The sequence below is a fragment of the Lepisosteus oculatus genome, chromosome 7 (assembly GCF_040954835.1).
Source record: "Lepisosteus oculatus isolate fLepOcu1 chromosome 7, fLepOcu1.hap2, whole genome shotgun sequence".
Classification (NCBI taxonomy): Eukaryota; Metazoa; Chordata; class Actinopteri; order Semionotiformes; family Lepisosteidae; genus Lepisosteus; species Lepisosteus oculatus.
This window is the reverse complement of record NC_090702.1, coordinates 55,306,236-55,323,106: the sequence shown is the minus strand read 5'-3', so window position 1 is coordinate 55,323,106 and position 16,871 is coordinate 55,306,236. Positions and strand designations below refer to the sequence as shown.

The 16,871-nt window shown below is 42.9% G+C and overlaps 1 long non-coding RNA gene across 2 annotated transcripts; it reads left to right on the top strand.

Annotated features, from left to right (window-relative positions):
* Window positions 1–586: 586 nt before the first annotated feature.
* LOC107077943 (uncharacterized) lies at window positions 587–16,578 on the top strand. Of its 2 annotated transcripts, none has more exons than XR_011190117.1 (3): window positions 587–655; window positions 3,589–3,725; window positions 16,513–16,578. It is a non-coding gene; the product is annotated as an uncharacterized lncRNA (long non-coding RNA). The 2 variants fall into 2 exon arrangements; XR_001478916.2 differs by lacking the exon at window positions 16,513–16,578 and adding an exon at window positions 4,851–5,656.
* The last annotated feature ends 293 nt before the right edge of the window (window positions 16,579–16,871 follow it).

The following is a 16,871-nucleotide window of genomic DNA, read 5'->3' as shown; positions in this document are numbered from 1 at the left end:
AAGCTACATAAACCAGACTCAGACACCTCCCTTCGCATTCATCTCCAACATATATATATATATGGAGGCTCGTCTTAATCACTGTCACAGTCTTGTCCTTCAAAAGCTTAGAGGTGTAGATGGAATGCAGCAATGATGAAGGCACAGCCACAATTGCAAAGAAGTGCAATGGTGTTTATTGTGAGGAACTGTGTTCCCAAAGTCCACACCGAAACACCAAAGTGAAAAATACAAACTGACCAATGGGGAAAAACAACACAAAACTCTAGAACAAGAATATATTCATTAATTGATTTAAACAAACAGACTGCTGTAGGCAGCTTCTACTCTACACTACTATCAACTTCCTCCTTTCTCCTCCTTTTCTAAGTTAAACTCCTCCCCCTAGAATATTCCACTATAAAGCAAAAACGAATTCTACAAAATAATAATCAGAATTCTGATATACACCTTTCTCCAGTACAGACACAATTAAACAATTAACATATTATTCACAAAAATAAAATGTCATTACTCCTTTTATGTACATAAAAATGTTAAGAAAATATTACCTCTTAATGGTATCTTCTTATAAATCGATCCATGCAAGCGCAACCCTGGACCAGACACACCTGAGGCAGCAGAAAATGTTTTGCCGGTGAGAATTCAAAACAAGGTATTTATTTAAAACACCAATTTAGTTCATTTCACTTACAAATCAAGGAAAACCGGGTGTTTGGTTTGAGTTAATGTTTAGTTTTGACTATACGTAAACAACCTTACTTTTCTCTGTGTGCGCCACACAAACATTCCTGATTTTCGTATACTGTATATGGGTGCAGCCGAACTGTATAGTATAGCATGCAAGGTAACTGTAGTCTTGAGCATACCCCTATCAGTATGCCTTTTCAATGTTTTGTCTGTATATATTTTCAGATCCTGGATTCAGACAGAAATACGTTCCTCTGCCTGAATGCTATTTTTGCTAGATAGTGCTACACCTCTCCCTTTCTCAGCCTTCCTGTATCTTGAGAATGCTGTGTATCCGCTAAAACAGTAGCTTCAGTAGCTTCTTGCATTTTGTCCCAGATATCCCTAACATTCTTGTTGAAGCATTTAACCACCTGGTCCTCTAACGTTTCTCTTTTCCCTTGTATTCTCTTTCTGACTCCACTCTTTATGTCTCCTCCTTGCACATTTATTCCGGTTTCTTTCCCCTTCCACTCTAGTTTAGAAAACAAGATTGCTTCATCACACTAGCCTTAACTTGTCACTGGCCCTCGGTACCTTGACCTTGTCCCAGTACTTCAGTACCTTGCTTTGTCTCAGTACCCTAAATGCCCTGCAGCCTAGAAAAGCTCATCAGCTTAATTTCTCTAACTCCTCAATAAAGCCAGACTGTCCCCTGACTCCCCTTGTCACTCAGACACAGAGAATAGACAAATGAGGGATTATGTGTTTGGTAGTCCATTAAAGTTTATCTGGTGTACCAGACTGGGGTTGTATTCATTCGTTTTTTAATGGACATGATAATCCCTCCTCTACCGCCCTCATATGCTGACTCCATTTGGTTTTATTGAAAAAGATGTGCATTCTATATGAGAAAAGTACAGTATGCAACTGCCAAGCTGGAATACAGACCTGCTTTTCTTTTTATTGTTTTGTGTTCGGCACTCTTATCCTGATTTACTCCAACATTCTTATGAACTCCTACTTTGTGAAGATTTTTTGTAACAATATTAAAAATAACTGACAGATTTATTAGCAAAACATCATTTGTAGTGTATTTGCAAACTGAATTTACAGTGCCTGATGAATCACCAACTTTGGATTAGAGTATAAAGGGTTTATTATTGTTTCATACATTACCTCCACCAAAGGTGACCTACAGAGAAGTTAGCTTGCACAGATGTAGTGGCAGAAGATAAGACCACTATGTGGTAGATGAGCTTCTCAGGCTCACATTGAGCCCAGAGGAGTGAACAGCACAGTTAGTAAGAGGGGTGTATAATGACATCAACTGCTTAGCAGCATCTGTGTGCCCTTCCAAAAGTGCTTTAACTTTGGAAACTGATGTGCAGCTTAAACAAAAATCATAAGAGAAAGTTTTACAAGAAGGTGAATGCTTCTAGGGCTAAAGAAGACATTAGAAGATTTCAAGCCTCCAGTACATATCCACCAGCAACCATCCCGTAGCTCACAACAGGCAACCCATTCAAGCTTGGCAGGTGTGAGCCTGGTCAGTACCTGGATGGGAGACCTCCTGGGAAAACTAAGGCTGCTGCTGGAAATGGTATTAGAGGGACCAGTAGGGGTTGCTCACCCTGCAGTACTAATGCCCCAGGAAAGTGATGGGGACACTAGACAGGTGCCGTCCTTTGGATGAGATGTAAAACTGAGGTCCTGACTCTCTGTGGTCATTAAAAATCCCAGGGTGTTTCTCAAAAAGTGTAGGGGTGTAATCCCAGTGTCCTGGCCAAATTTCCCCCTGGACTTTGCCAATCATGGCCTACTAATAATCCCCATCTCTGAACTGGCTTCATCACTCTGTTCTCCTCCCCACTGAGAGCTGGTGTGTGGGGAGTGTACTGGTGCACTCTGGCTGCTGTTGTATCATCCAGGTGGGGCTGCACACCGGTGGTGGTGGAGGAGAGTCCCCATTACCTGTAAAGAGCTTTGAGTGGACTGTCCAGAGAAGAGAATATATAAGTGTTAGGAATTCTTTTTATTTACATTATTATGACACCTTGGTCACCTGCTCACCTCCGCTTTTTGTTCTTTTGACTTTTGAAGCATATTCAAGTCATTACTCACCAAAGCTATTGGTTTTAGATTTATCCCATTTTCCTCTGTGCTTAACAGAGCCCCAATCTAACCCGCACTTATCAATTCGTACCGATAAAGAAAAGCTGTTTCACCTGCCTCTCTGGAAAATTGGTTGGCTCATCCACTCACCCACTTCTGATGAATCAACAATACTTTCTACAAGAACTCTTCACCTGATCATCATTTGTCCAAACCAGCCTGAGTCAAACAATCTGATCTGTACAAAAAGAGACACCTACAGTATTTCTGTTTTGTTCAAGTTTGTACTATAACTTGAAAACAGGCCATTATTGCCGACACCTGTGCTTAATCAACTGTCTTCTTAATGAACTATTAGCAATCATCTCTTTGGCCTTAGTAAACTGTTGGTAGCTTGGAAATGTAGTTTTTCATTTGGTCTCCATTGCCGAGATTACAGAATTTATATTGTGAAAGTAGCAGGATAGCAACTGTGTGTACAAAATAATAATTATATATAACATTATATATTAATACAACCCTCTACAACCATTTCCCATATTTTTTCACAGTATATAAAGCACATTTCAAATTCAAGCTGCATGAATGTCTTCATATCTTAGGTTTTCAAAATCAGACATATAAAATAAATGTTTAGAATTCTAAATAATATTTTACTGTTATTGCTGACCACATCTCAATTCTTGGCTGTATTTGGGGACGTTTGTTGTGGAGCGTCTGTGTTTTTTCTACTGTATGTAACCCCCTGGTATTGGTTATTGCATGTAAGAAATCTTTGAAACTTATGATTTATGTCTTCGAAAGGTCAAAATCGTGTGCTCCCAAGTGGCCCAGCCAGTAAAGGTGATGTCTGAGCGCAGCTTTACGATCCCAGGGTCGAGTCCGGGTTGTGTCGCTAGCCGACTGTAACCAGGATTCTCCCAGCCCTGGCATGTAACTGGGTGAGTGCCAACGAGGGAAGGGTGGGATGAATAGACTAAGGTGCTTTCAGCAATACAGCGCCCCCTGCAGCCTGCCGGGTGTTTGCAGCCTTGCAGTGCTGTTAGTGAGGGAGGCGCCTCTCCTCCAGTCAGCACTGAACGTCCTGCTTGACCCTCTGCTGCCCCTGACGTTGACAGGCAGTTTCGACTTCCAATTCACCAATTGCTCCTAACTTAATGTAGCCTTAATGTAGCCAGCAGCCACATCACTCTGCAACTCACAAGTGGCAACCCACTGAAGCTAAGCAGGTGTGAGCCTGGTCAGTACCTGGACGGGAGACCTCCTGGGAAAAACTAAGGCTGCTGCTGGAAGAGGTGTTAGTGGGGCCAGCAGGGGGCGCTCACCCTGCGGTCCATGTGGGTCCTAATGCCCCAGTATAGTGACGGGGACACTATACTGTAAATAGGCGCCGTCCTTCGGATGAGACGTAAAACCGAGGTCCTGACTCTCTGTGGTCATTAAAAATCCCAGGGTATTTCTCGAAAAGAGTAGGGGTGTAACTCCGGCGTCCTGGCCAAATTTCCCATTGGCCCTTACCAATCATGGCCTATTAATAATCCCCATCTATGAATTGGCTTCATCACTCTGCTCTCCTCCTCACTGAGAGCTGGTGTGTGGGGAGCGTTCTGGCGCACTATGGCTGCCGTCGCATCATCCAGGTGGGGCTGCACACTGGTGGTGGTGGAGGGGATCCCCATTACCTGTAAAGCGCTTTGAGTTGAGTGTCCAGAAAAGCGCTATATAAGTGTAAGCTATTATTATTATTATTAATTGTAGTGACTCACATCTACAAGGTAATAAATAAGTAGCTTACAATGTTTATTACAAATCTTAACAGTGTTAAATCTTCTTCTGATGTGAAGTCTTTTGGGACTCCTACAGTCGTGACTGTGGGGATGGTCCAGTTCGGTCCATGCGGAGGGGTTACTCCCAAGGCCCTGGCGAATTCCCCAAGGAATCCTGCAGTTCTGGCCTCAGCTTCACTCTTGTGAAAATACCGGACTGATTAAACGAACTTGGAAAAATTAGGACAAATTCCTGTGAGGGAGCACAGACCTCTGGACTGTCTTTTTGTGTTTTTCGAGGTGGACACCCAGACTGACAGACCCGGCCCTGTCCGGTCATCACGCGCAGTGAAGTTTACTGGCCCAGGCGCTGGGCTGGAGCTCAGAGAGCACTGTGGCAGGCTGTGGGACCCGGGCCAATCTGAAAGAATGGCTGTTCATGTGAACACTGCCGCCGATTCAGCACAGAAACGCTGCCGGGAGCATGCATTACATGGCTTAATGAAAAAAGCATGCTCCTATTTCTATTAACACTCAACCAAGACATTGCATTCAATTAAAGATGCTTTCCGCAGGAAGACAATCATATGTAAAACATTTCACTTCTAATGTAATTGCATCTGCATAAGCACATGCCTCGGCACAAAGTGGAATGATAGACATGGTTAATGACAGCTTTCTTACCCTGTCTGTCGGAGCACCTTCAAGAGGAAAAGCCTTTAGATCTGGTCTTTGAATTTGATCTGGTCTTTGATCTATGAACTGGCTTCATTACTCTGTTCTCCTCCCCACTGATCGCTGATGTGTGGTGAGCGTTCTGGCGCACTATAGCTGCCGTCGCATCATCCAGGTGGATGCTGCACACTGGTGATGGTGGAGGGGATCCCCATTACCTGTAAAGCATTTTGAGTGATGTCCAGAAAAGCGCTATATAAGTGTAAGCAATTATTATTGTTATTATTATTATAATTATTATTATTTTTATTTTCAAGCAAACAGTGGCGAGAGTTCTCATTAAGGAACTGTGATCATATTGCGGTGTGCTTTGAAAAGTACTGTATATTTTTCATTTTTGTTAAACCAAATACTGTAATTAATTCATTAAGAACCAAATAATTATAGACCAATAAGTCTGACTTGTACTGTAATGTATGAGGTAATGGAAATGATTATAAGAACTAAACTATAGGATTATGTGAATGGAAGTATTATCTTATGAAGCAGTCTAAATGGATTTAGAAAAGATGGATCTTACCTAGCCATCTTGTTGGAGAATAACTGAATGCTGAACAACCCTCCTTCCTGATCTAACATCCTTCGCATGTTGAGGAAAGTTGCAATAAATTATATATACTGTACAAAGGTCCAAATTAACATTAGGATGTTTTTTAAAGGCAGGAAAACATCCTCAGGCTTCAGGATATTTCTAACCCAGCATGAAAACTTGCTAGACAAAAGGTTTCTGTTTTTCTTGCTCCAAAATAAATGAAAAGTCTTAATTTCAAAACACAAGGAACAAGTAAAGGTATCACCACATTGCAAAAAAAACATGAAACTCGTTTACCACGCTGAAGCATTTATACGAGTCTATTTAAAAAAAACAGTCCTACAGTACATATGCAGTGCTGTACTGTCCAGGACTGCACACAATTGTGTATACAGTACATCTATCTGTTATGTTTTCATCATAATGGAGATGCCTCAAGGATGATGATGGTAAAATTGTACCCATTAGAATGTATAGTTAATAGTGTGGGATGTAAAAGTTTGCATTTGTTGCATTAGTAAGGCCTCATTTATAATGCTATGCAGTTTTTGTCACAATGTTACTGAAAGGGCATTCCTGCTCTCAAATCAGTTTTTAACCTGCTGGCCTGTTCCAGTATGCTGCATAATTCGCCTGGTTGGTCTTCCTTAAACTGAACTCCTTTAGTCTTGAACAGAAAAGACTTCAAGGGCAGCTGACACAGTCTTTCAAAATCCTCAAAGAGGCTGACAAGATCAATTTTTGGTAAACGATTTTTTCACAATCAGCAGAGGAACATGAATGTCGTTAACTTTGCTACGCACAACCAAACAAGAATGAATAGAGGTCTTTCATTTGTAACTTTTCTTATGGTTACAAATGAAAAAAACAAATTCTTAAAACTTAAAACAAAGTTTAAAATCTGTCTCGGCTCCAGTCACCATACAATACTGCATGACATCTGAAAGCTGGGACATGGACACCTTAGCAGATGAGCTATTTGCTAATCAAAAGTAATTAACAGAGTCAAGAATCTCTTCTTTCCTCAAAGGAGCCAGGTTATCGCCTTCAAAAACATGTCTGGGTAGAATGTTACATAACTGTACTCCCACAACCCTTTGTGTAAAGAACCGTCTCCTGCTGATGTAACATAACATCCTTTGATTTACAATCTAAGATTTTAATTATTTATCTTAACATTGTATTTGCCTGTTTAATTGCTTCCCCACATTGTCTAGAAGATGTAAATGACTTGTCAAGAGAAACACCAGCGTCTTTGTCATCAGTAGCCTCTTCAAGCTTAGTTTCCCATTTTGCATTGATCATTTACAGTGTGTTTTCCCCTGCCTGGGTTCAAAGCCCTGCCCTTTGTCACCCTGTTCTTGCTTTTAACTGTTGATTCTGAAGAGGGTTGACTGGATCAAAGTCAACTGCATAGCCGTCTCTGCTCAAGACCAAGGAGATTCAGGTGCTGCAGTCTGTCAGTGTGGGCCATTCCATTAAACTTTAGAATGTACTGCATCTGTTTGCTCTTCTCTGGACTGATTCCAGAGCAGGGATATCTATTTTGAACATGGTAACCAAAATTGGACACAATATATTAAATAAGAGCTGAATAGAGAATGTTAACAACCCTTGATTTAGATTCTACACTTTTAACTTTATATTCTAACACTGTTTGCTTCATTACCGCTTCCCCACAGTGTCTAGAAGATGCAAGTGGAATACTGGAGTTACATAGCAGTAATCCCTCTCTGAGGAGCTCCGCAAAGTCAGAAACAACTTTTATTTAAAAATAAATGTCCTCTAAGAAACTTTGAAAACTTGAAGGATTAAATTAAGGAAAATAACCTAGCCTTAAGATATTCATTAGCCAGTGAAACACTGCAACATCACAGAGATGAACTTTTCATTTGTCCCTTCTTTTCTTCTAATTAGTCTAATTCGGTAATTGAGTATTGTTTTGCTAGAGGCGCGATAGGTAGCAGTTCTTAGAAAATGAGGAGAATCAAAAACGGGGCTTAAAAAAAGGAGGAGCCATGTAATTCTGTGTGTAAAGCAAGAACCGGTTGGTACAGAGGAACATAAGAAAGGTCTCAAGATGAGAGGCAAGCACTCGGCTCATCTTGTTCATTTGGTACTGGGGTGAACTGAATCTAAATTCCATCCAGCTGTTTCTTAATGTCGCACGATGTTTGGACCAGACACCCACTACTCTTTGAGTGAAGAGGTGTTTCCTAGTCCCTGTCCTAAATAAACCCCCCCAGGTTTCCAATAGTAGCCCTGTATGCTTGACACTGACGGAGTGCTGTGAAACCAGACCATAAGTCGCTCATGCAGTTCTCCTTTGAACTCTTTCTAAGACGCGATGTGCTGAAGAGGGGGTGGTGGTTTGAAGGGTCACCACGATTGTGGAGAGCGGGGTATCCCATCAGTCACCTGTCCTGATGTTGCAAAGAGACCCCTAGTGGCTGTATGTATCTTGGCCTGGGGGGGGTCTGTCTGTCTCATGGCCTGGAGAGTCTGTTTTCACATTTCCCAGCCAACAATTGACTTTTGTTTTCAATTTCCCTCTTTACTGTCTTCTTAGCATCTCTCTTCCCAACATACAGCAACGTCACTGCACCGTTTCCTTTTTTTATACCCTTTACTGTACTCTGAAGACTCTGCTGGCACACAACTTCTCAGTACCTCATGAAAATCATAAAAAGTGTTTTCACACCCAGGCACTTGGGCAGATCTGTGGCTCAGGATCTGCGCCTGTGGCTGGAAGGTTGCCGGTTCAAATCCCGCGGCCGGCAGAGGAATCCTACTCCGTTGGGCCCCTGAGCAAGGCCCTTAACCCCAACTGCTCCAGGGGCGCCGCACAATGGCTGACCCTGCGCTCTGACCCCAGGCTTCTCTCCCTGTGTTTGTGTCTCATGGAGAAAAGCTGGGGTTGGTGAAAAGATTAATTCCTACTGCAAGAAATTGTATAGGGCTAATAAAGAAACATTATTATCACTTTGAAGGCCAGGACATTCACAGTGAAACCCGTTAATCGGCAGAGACGGCCGCGAGGGAACAGTCAGATGGGTGGGAAGGATTTTGAAGCAGCATTATATACTCACAAAGCTGTTGTGCCCTGAGGTGTTGCCACTTGTAATATGTGATAAATCGTGTTGTCCTCATGACTTGAGATGTGATCAATCACATCCGATTAGCAAACATAATTTTAAAATGACAAAATGAAATTTTAGAGCAGAAATGCGACTCGGGGACCAGCTAGGGGCTATACACTAGACACGCTTCAAAAGAAAAAGTAAAAAAAAAATGTTTACTATTTCGCTTTGACAGAAATACAAACGCCTACCAAATAATACATCTTATTTTGTTTCTTTGCCAACATTATCCTAATGGGTACGTGTTCGTGAAATGATTCAGAGAGTATAGATGTATGGCTTCACTTTTTTTTTATATTTAGAGGAGGGTGGTGCAGGGGTTCAGGTCCTGGGGTGCTGTCTGTGTTCAGCGGGGGGTTTCCTCCCACAGTCCACAGACTGCTTCTGTGCTGACGGGGCCTGGTGTGAGTGTGTGTCTGTGTGAGCTGAGATCCAGGGAGTGCCCTGCCTTGTGCCTGTTGCTTGCCAGGAGGGGCTCTGGCTTCCCCCCGGCCCTGACGTGGATCAAGAGGTTAGAGGTTGAAGGCCGGATGTTTAGAGGAGCTTTTCTTTAGAACGCCCAAGTTTCAGATGCTCTCCATTTCCCAACCTGCAGGTTTCCTTCTTTTTCACAGGTGAGATCCAAAATCTGCCCCCTTCATCCCCCAAATCGTGATCCACTGCAGCCTTTCCTCTCAAATCCTCAGCACTTTTTAATGATATTCAAATGTGCTTTTAAATGCTGCCTGTTTTAAAAGAAAGTCTGCGTTTAGACTGATTTGGTGGAGGAGAATCTAAGAAATGGACTAGCCCGTTCTTACATTGTGTTTAAGAAGCTCCTCTGGGACTCTTATCTTATTTTTCTTTACGTTTTGTGTTCTGTCAGAATTGCCCTCTTCCTGCAGGCACTATAGACACGTTAAGCCTAAGTTGTGAGAGATACGGTACACCCGTTTCAATACTCTCCTGTTTTGGCTCGGAAATGAACCTTTTTAAAACTCACCATGTTTTCACAACATTAATGTCCCTTCAGACCGATGCCATAATGAAGGCATGCTAGTATAAAATTATTTTAATTTCATCTGTGTATTATGAAAAAGTATTTTAATTGTTTAATAGGAGTGGCTTTATTGGTTTTATGCAAGTAGGCTACAACTATTATGTTTCCAGTATATTAAACCATGCCCTCTCCTCAAGTCTGTGAAAACGATACACTTCGCAAACTGTATCTGAAACCTCAAGGCAGCTCTTCAAATACAGATATACAGTACATGCGTATGTGAATCTAAGAGACATATAGATAAGTATTAGATCAATAACACTCATGCTAAAGCTGATAACATAATATCAGGTGCACAAATGTGTTATTTCATTGTAATAATTTTTAATATTTACGATTTTAGATCACACCTTTTGTCTGGGGTACAGTATGTTTGGCATAGGATACCAATATCTTTAAACTACACTGGAGCCTGTTTCCGGTCTTGCTCGCTTCTCTGTGATTAAACAAAGGACAGACTAATTTTCAAACATTTCACTGGGAATAACAAAACCCAAGAATTAAGTACTGAAAATGTTTATTGAGTATTTAAGTCGTAGGACCTTTTTTGGCCTCACCTGCTTGGCTGAGGGCTACACTGCTGGCCATAAATCAGGGCAGCTATAATCTCTGTGCAGAGAGAGGAGTGACCCAGGGGCAGCTGCAGAGGTGGGCATGAGCTGGAGAAGGGATGCCGAAAGAGAAATGTGAGGAACAGAAGGAGAGTAGTTACAGGATCTGTGATTGTTAAAAATAAGGAGATGAAGTCGAGAATGATTATGATTTAGTGCCGCCGAGGCTGACTGGACTTGACTGTTCCTCTCCAGAAACCTTCAGTGCAAACTCCATCTAAAACAGCATGCCTTCCCCACGGAGAAGCCCAGGGTGGGGTTTGTCACATGAAAGCACACCTTGTGAGTCAGGTCTCCGAGACCCAGGACCGTCTCGGATTCTACAGGGCTTGGGTACAATTCTTTCAGTACAGCTCCAATGCCTGTGCATTTTTCACTTTATAGAGTGTATAACAGAAGTTCGGGAGTAAGGTTTCATCCTAATCCCTCACATTTCCACTCTCATTTTAAATAACTCTCGCAGCCAGGACCCTTCACATATCTCTATTGCATCCTCCTGCTGCCTCCCCATATGCACTCCTGCAGCAGCTCCCCAGCTCATTCCTCACAATCGTGTGGGGTGGGGGGTTTGGACAGCCTTATCCTCGCGGCTGGGCTGCCATTCCTACAGCTGCTTCAAGTAAGGAACTGCACCAGCAGGCGTAGGCAGCAAAGGAACGAGTAATGGTTTATTCCATGCTGAAAAGAGAAGAAAAGAAACACAATGTTTTGACCGCGGAGCCTTCTTCAGGTGTGAAGGCTCCACACCCAAAGTGTTCTTTTCTTATCTTTTCAGCATGGAATAAACGTTTACCTGTTCCTTTGTTTCCTACAGCTAGGTGAGCCAGGTTGAATACACTCTACAGACTTCCACCCTCTATCTCACTCATGAGCACTTAACCGAACTGCTGAAGAACTGGTTCTGTTGCCCTGTTTATTGGAGGGGGAGAGGGGCCCATTGGACATCTAACCAACAAACTCACCCCAGCAGATCCTTCAGAGTGAACAGTGAAACATCATCCGGAGGCACAAATGGAAACTTGGAGACAGGGGGTGTGCCAGGTGTTGTGGGAGTCTGGAACAAGCTACCCAGCCACGTTGTTGAAGGTGATACTCCAGCTTCTTTCAATAAACAGCAGGAGATCTTAGGATCTGCTCATTCCAACCACATGGACTGGGTGGGGCAAAACAGCCTCCTCTCATTTGTGAACTTTCTTTAACGTTCTTCCTACAAAATTGCAGAAAGTGAGCAAAAATAGAGCTCGTAGATCATGAGACACTGTTAGTCTGAAGTGTAACACAGGCAAAATGAAAATGTTACAAAGTTAGTATTGAATATGACCTCCCTGAGTACTAATCCAGGCTGTTGTTGCCGTTAGCAACCATGCAATCTTCATTACTCTAGTGGATCACAGTTGTGTCTTGTGCTGTTCTTGCATTATTAAAAATCATGGCTCTTAGAAATGTTTTTTTTACACTGAAACTGACTGCCTGTCGCTTTTTTTACACTGTCGTTTTCCCTAAATCTCTTGATTTATGTTCAGTACTGTATTTTGCTATCCTATTAAACCTATCTGCCCACTACTTAAAATCTAAATAACATGATGTATGTGCCCCAGTGGGCACAGAATGTAAAACGCAGACTGATGCATTTTCATTGTGCCTCAGTATATTATTTATTTATTGCTAACAAAAGGTAAGATACAGGAAATCAGGATCTGTCCACAGTCACAATGACACAGTGGGACTCTGACCTTCTGCCTCTCTGTGTGATCACAGAATTGCACAGATCTGGTGGCAGTCCTGCGATTTGGAATCAGTTTAAGGCAAAATCAAATTTCTGTTTTTAAGTGCCAACACACGTCAAGGGGAAGCAAAATACCGAGTATTTCAACCCTGTTTTTTCTCACAATGTAGCCACCAGCCTGCTGTGAAATTATGTCAGGGAGGATATTAAAATCTAATTAGGAGGCTTCACACTGACTCGTCTTGTTTGAATTAGAATAAAGGTGTTGATTAAAGTTGATTTTTCAAGCTGAAGAAGAAGTTATCAGTTGTGAGTTTATACACCTGCGGTGTCCTATTTTACAACATTTTATTTGGCTGGAAAGCCCAGTCTGTCAAGATGCAATGCAGAGGGAGAGCCACTGCCAACAGAATCACAGCCTGCCACACAAAGGAACAATAAACGTGTGCTTAACTCTCCCTTTCAAATAACAAGTGGCAGACACGACTACAGTACACGCCCTGCATGCTTTGTTACCAACAACACTGATATCAGGGGCACTCACAATCTTTGTCATTTCTAACGCGCCCGCTATCCACATCAGCGGTGAGGAAAGGTCTTCCCGCTGAAGAATAAACGCACAAACAGTACAGAGAGAAACCCTGAACTCTTATTCCAAACAACCTCTGCTTCACCCAACCCCCCCCCGCCGCGCCGGGTCGGCCCGCGAGGCGCTGCCATCTGGGCCAGCCTGCCGGTGCCAGCATCGATGCCCCTTCATTCACATCATCAGATCTCCGAGGGGAGGGGCCGGCCATGGCTGCTGTCTGCGCCCGCGTGGAACAACACAAATTCCAAAACCGCTTTACTCGCCTGAACAGGGAGTTTTAAAAAACGGGGACAACCAGGACGCTTTTCTGTCAGGATGGTGTCTGGCAATGCTTACCTGTGTGCAGTTTAATACTGTATTGTGTGATGAAGTCTACAAAACAATTTCTGTGTTCTTACAGGTATGGTCATAGTTTTCTTTCACAGTCTCAGTATTTACAGCGTCAGACAAACTTTAAGCATACCTAAACACAACCTGGTGGTGTAGAGGGTTTTTTTTTTTTCCACTGATTTGGATTTACACATTGACTTTAGAAATTATTTAATCTTTTTACGTTGGAACTACTGAGGCAGTGATCTTGTGTGGATATCCTGCGCACATCAGCCAACAATGATGTGGTTTCTACTGCATAAAAGACTTCACAGATATAATGCTCATTACTGCACTAGGAGTTTTTTTTTTCCTCTTTATCTTGGCCTTGCTTAGGAAACATCATAAAGTTCACAAGCAAGAGCAGTCTTTCAATCCCCATCCAACCTGTTTGGAAATGAGTAGTTAATTGATCCCAGGATCTCATCCGAACATTTCTTGAAAGAAGCCAGGTTATGTCTTTCGACAGCATGGCTGGGGAGCTTGTTCCACACTCCCACAAACCCTGGACTGTACCAGGTTGCTCTTTTTCTGACTGATTCCAGATTCCGGAGCTGCTGTATCTTATCTACAGAATAATGTGGTGATCCTCATACTGTATTTTAAGTTGCATACAATACTGTGAATGAGTTCTTGCTTGTGTTTTTATTTTGCACCTCGTATTTGGCCTCACTTCAGAAACATCGAGTGAGGTGACGTCCAGATTGATCAAGTCCCTGCCGGGAGGCCACCTCCCCTGTGGCTGTGAAATGGATGAGTGGGTCTGAGGTGTCAGATGGAGGACAGCAAGCCTTCCGAATGTCAATCTGCCCGAGTTGTGGGATCCTATGGTTCTGGCCCACTCATGATTTTATAGAGCAGGCTATTAATGCATTAGCGGGGGATTCTACCAAACCTGCAAATCACCTTGAATAAGCACACCCCTGTTTTTTGGATTAAACCTGCAGTGAATTCTTGAACACAAAAAGCACATGTGTTATAATCTTTTACAGTTTAAAAATTAGGCCCCCTGTGAAATGACTTGTGATTAACAGGTGCTTAATTAATTGACCCAAAAAAAAAAAAGGACTTCAGGGAGCTGTTTTCTCCAAACCTGTTTTGGGGTTGAAAACAGAAATTTGAAAATAAAAAAACACAGATAAGAGATTTTAAATTGACAGCTGCTATGGCCAAATTTCGCAAACATCTTCTCTTGCAGGATCACTGCAGAATTGTTGAGTGGTGCAGTTAGGATTCAACCTCCTGCTGGCTACACCAATAGACACCTGTGTTTTATAAGTGTTAGGGCGAGATGCCGTCCAAATAGCTGGACCCTGTGTGGCATGTGTCCGGAATCCAATGGCAAACAAACCCGTCAAGGGAAATCCAGAAGAGCGAAGTCAGAGATCTAAGTTAAGGTCAGCAGGCCGAGAAAGACGTGTCCGAAAGAGAGCGCAGAGAAGGCAGCCGAGCGAGATCAAGCTCTAGCCAGAGACTCCAAATACCAAGCGTGGAAGTGAGGGAATTGAGGGTTTAAGGAGTGAGGGAAACAGGTGTGCTGAGTTAGTGAAGTAACGAGGCTTAATTAATGACAGGTGCCAGGCGTGGTCGTAACAATAAGCAGAATATCTGTCTCTTAACAGGTTAAACCAGCACAGTAGGTTCTATAACAAGAGTAGAACATTGCTTAAAAACCTTAACTACTCTGCTTGCAAAACAACTCACCTATTAATTGGATATGGGTCCATTTCAGTCATGCGATAGTAAAAGAGAGAGCTTCAACCATTAGTACTTTCTCTTGTTTTTCCCCCAGAGTCTTACCTCCTATGCAATACACAATTTACACCACTGACAATTATGTTTCAGCTTTTAAATCACCTGCAAAATCTCAAATGTTTAAGAGGTCATCTCATACCATTTTCTGCAACTTCCTTAGCCCAGGGGACAACATGACACACAAATGTCAGCACCCAGGTCTGAATTGCCATTATCAGCTGAAGATGCCAGCATCTGCACCATGATGATTGTTTTCTTAATTGTTCCCCAGCTGTGTCTTCTGAACGGCAAACCAGTGCGAAAGTGACTCTATTACGGCTGTGTGACGACGTGTGAAAACTGCTTCTGGGAGCAGAAACGGCACCGCTGTCAGCTGCAGTTCTGGTGCTGTGGGTGCCAGGCTCTTGCAATGTTTAAATCACTACAAACCGCACACCGGAAAAAGCTTAAAATGTTGAGGTGAAATGCAATGTCCATGGATCAAGTGCAAATGTACTGTTGTAAATTTGCAAAGCCATGACACGTTATTAACATTCAGATTCATTTCACTCTTGCACGTTTGCTTATTCCTGGACATTTTGAAAATATGTCCTGCAGGTTATAAAGTACACTGCTCTGTCTCTTTTTTTTAATTTAGTGAGCTTTTAATGCTATGGAGGATTTCCAGAGAACAAAGAAGCCATAATGTTTTGCTATACAGTAATTCTCAGAGAATTGATCGTTAGTAATAAACAGCTTTACTAGTCAGAATTATGGATTTTTTCCTCACCGCTATTTTTCTGAGGATGCACAGACATGCTTCTCTCAGTCCTCACTGTCCTGTCATTTTTAATTGAGGCTCTGTGCTGCAAGACTCTGCCATACTGAGACTCGTGTCTGAGGGCTGCACTGGGCCCAGTTATCGCAAGACACTGAGATTAGGAGTCCCAGTGGAGCTCAGCAAGGAAATTGGATTTTCATGTAATATAAATTAAAAATAAAATATCTCTGAAGGCGAGACACAAACAGTGTAGATGACAACAAAATCTTCAGTCTACAAAAATAATGAACCCCAGTGGACTGCACCTTCATAAAAGGTACAGAAATCACAAAACGATGCATGTCAGGGGCACACTGGGCAGTGCTGTCACTTCACAGCTCCGAAGCCCTAAGTCTGACTCTGTCTGTTTTGAGTCTGCATGGTTTTGTTTTCTGGGTAGTTCAGTTTCCTCTTGGATCTACAGTCAGAGGCACGTGGTCTAGGCTGGTGATGTCTCTAAAGCACCTCTTCCAGGGTGCAGCCATATACTCCAGTCATGCCCTGTGTCTGCAGGGCTGGGCTTTGTCTCACAGCTACCCTTCAGAGACAGAGCAGCTACTGAATATGAGTGGATGTCAGCTGCAGTATTTGGATGCTCTACTTATTTATTTTTAATTATATACCGTTAACAATCACACTACTTTCAAACACCTGTGTTTCTTTTCAGACTCCGAGTGCTGGCTGTCTGCATGAAATGTGTTCCTTGTCTTGCTCTGCTGCTGCAGCACGGCCACACACCAGCCAGGCAGGTTCACGGGACGCAGCTCCGGAGAGGCTGCGACGATGCAGCTGAAGCAGTGCTGACAAGGAGAGCGAGAGAAGGAAGGAACCCACAGACTCGAACACTCCTGGCCCGGACCACCTTCCCCTTTAGTCTACAATCAACTTAACGCCCGCTGGCGATGAAATCTCATCAAGAATCTGCAAACCTTTGCTACGCGGGGACTGTGGCTTGGGAGGCATAAAGTTCCACCCAAACCACTGTCTCACCCCCCACCCAGGAGAGGACAGCCCCCAGACCTTCTC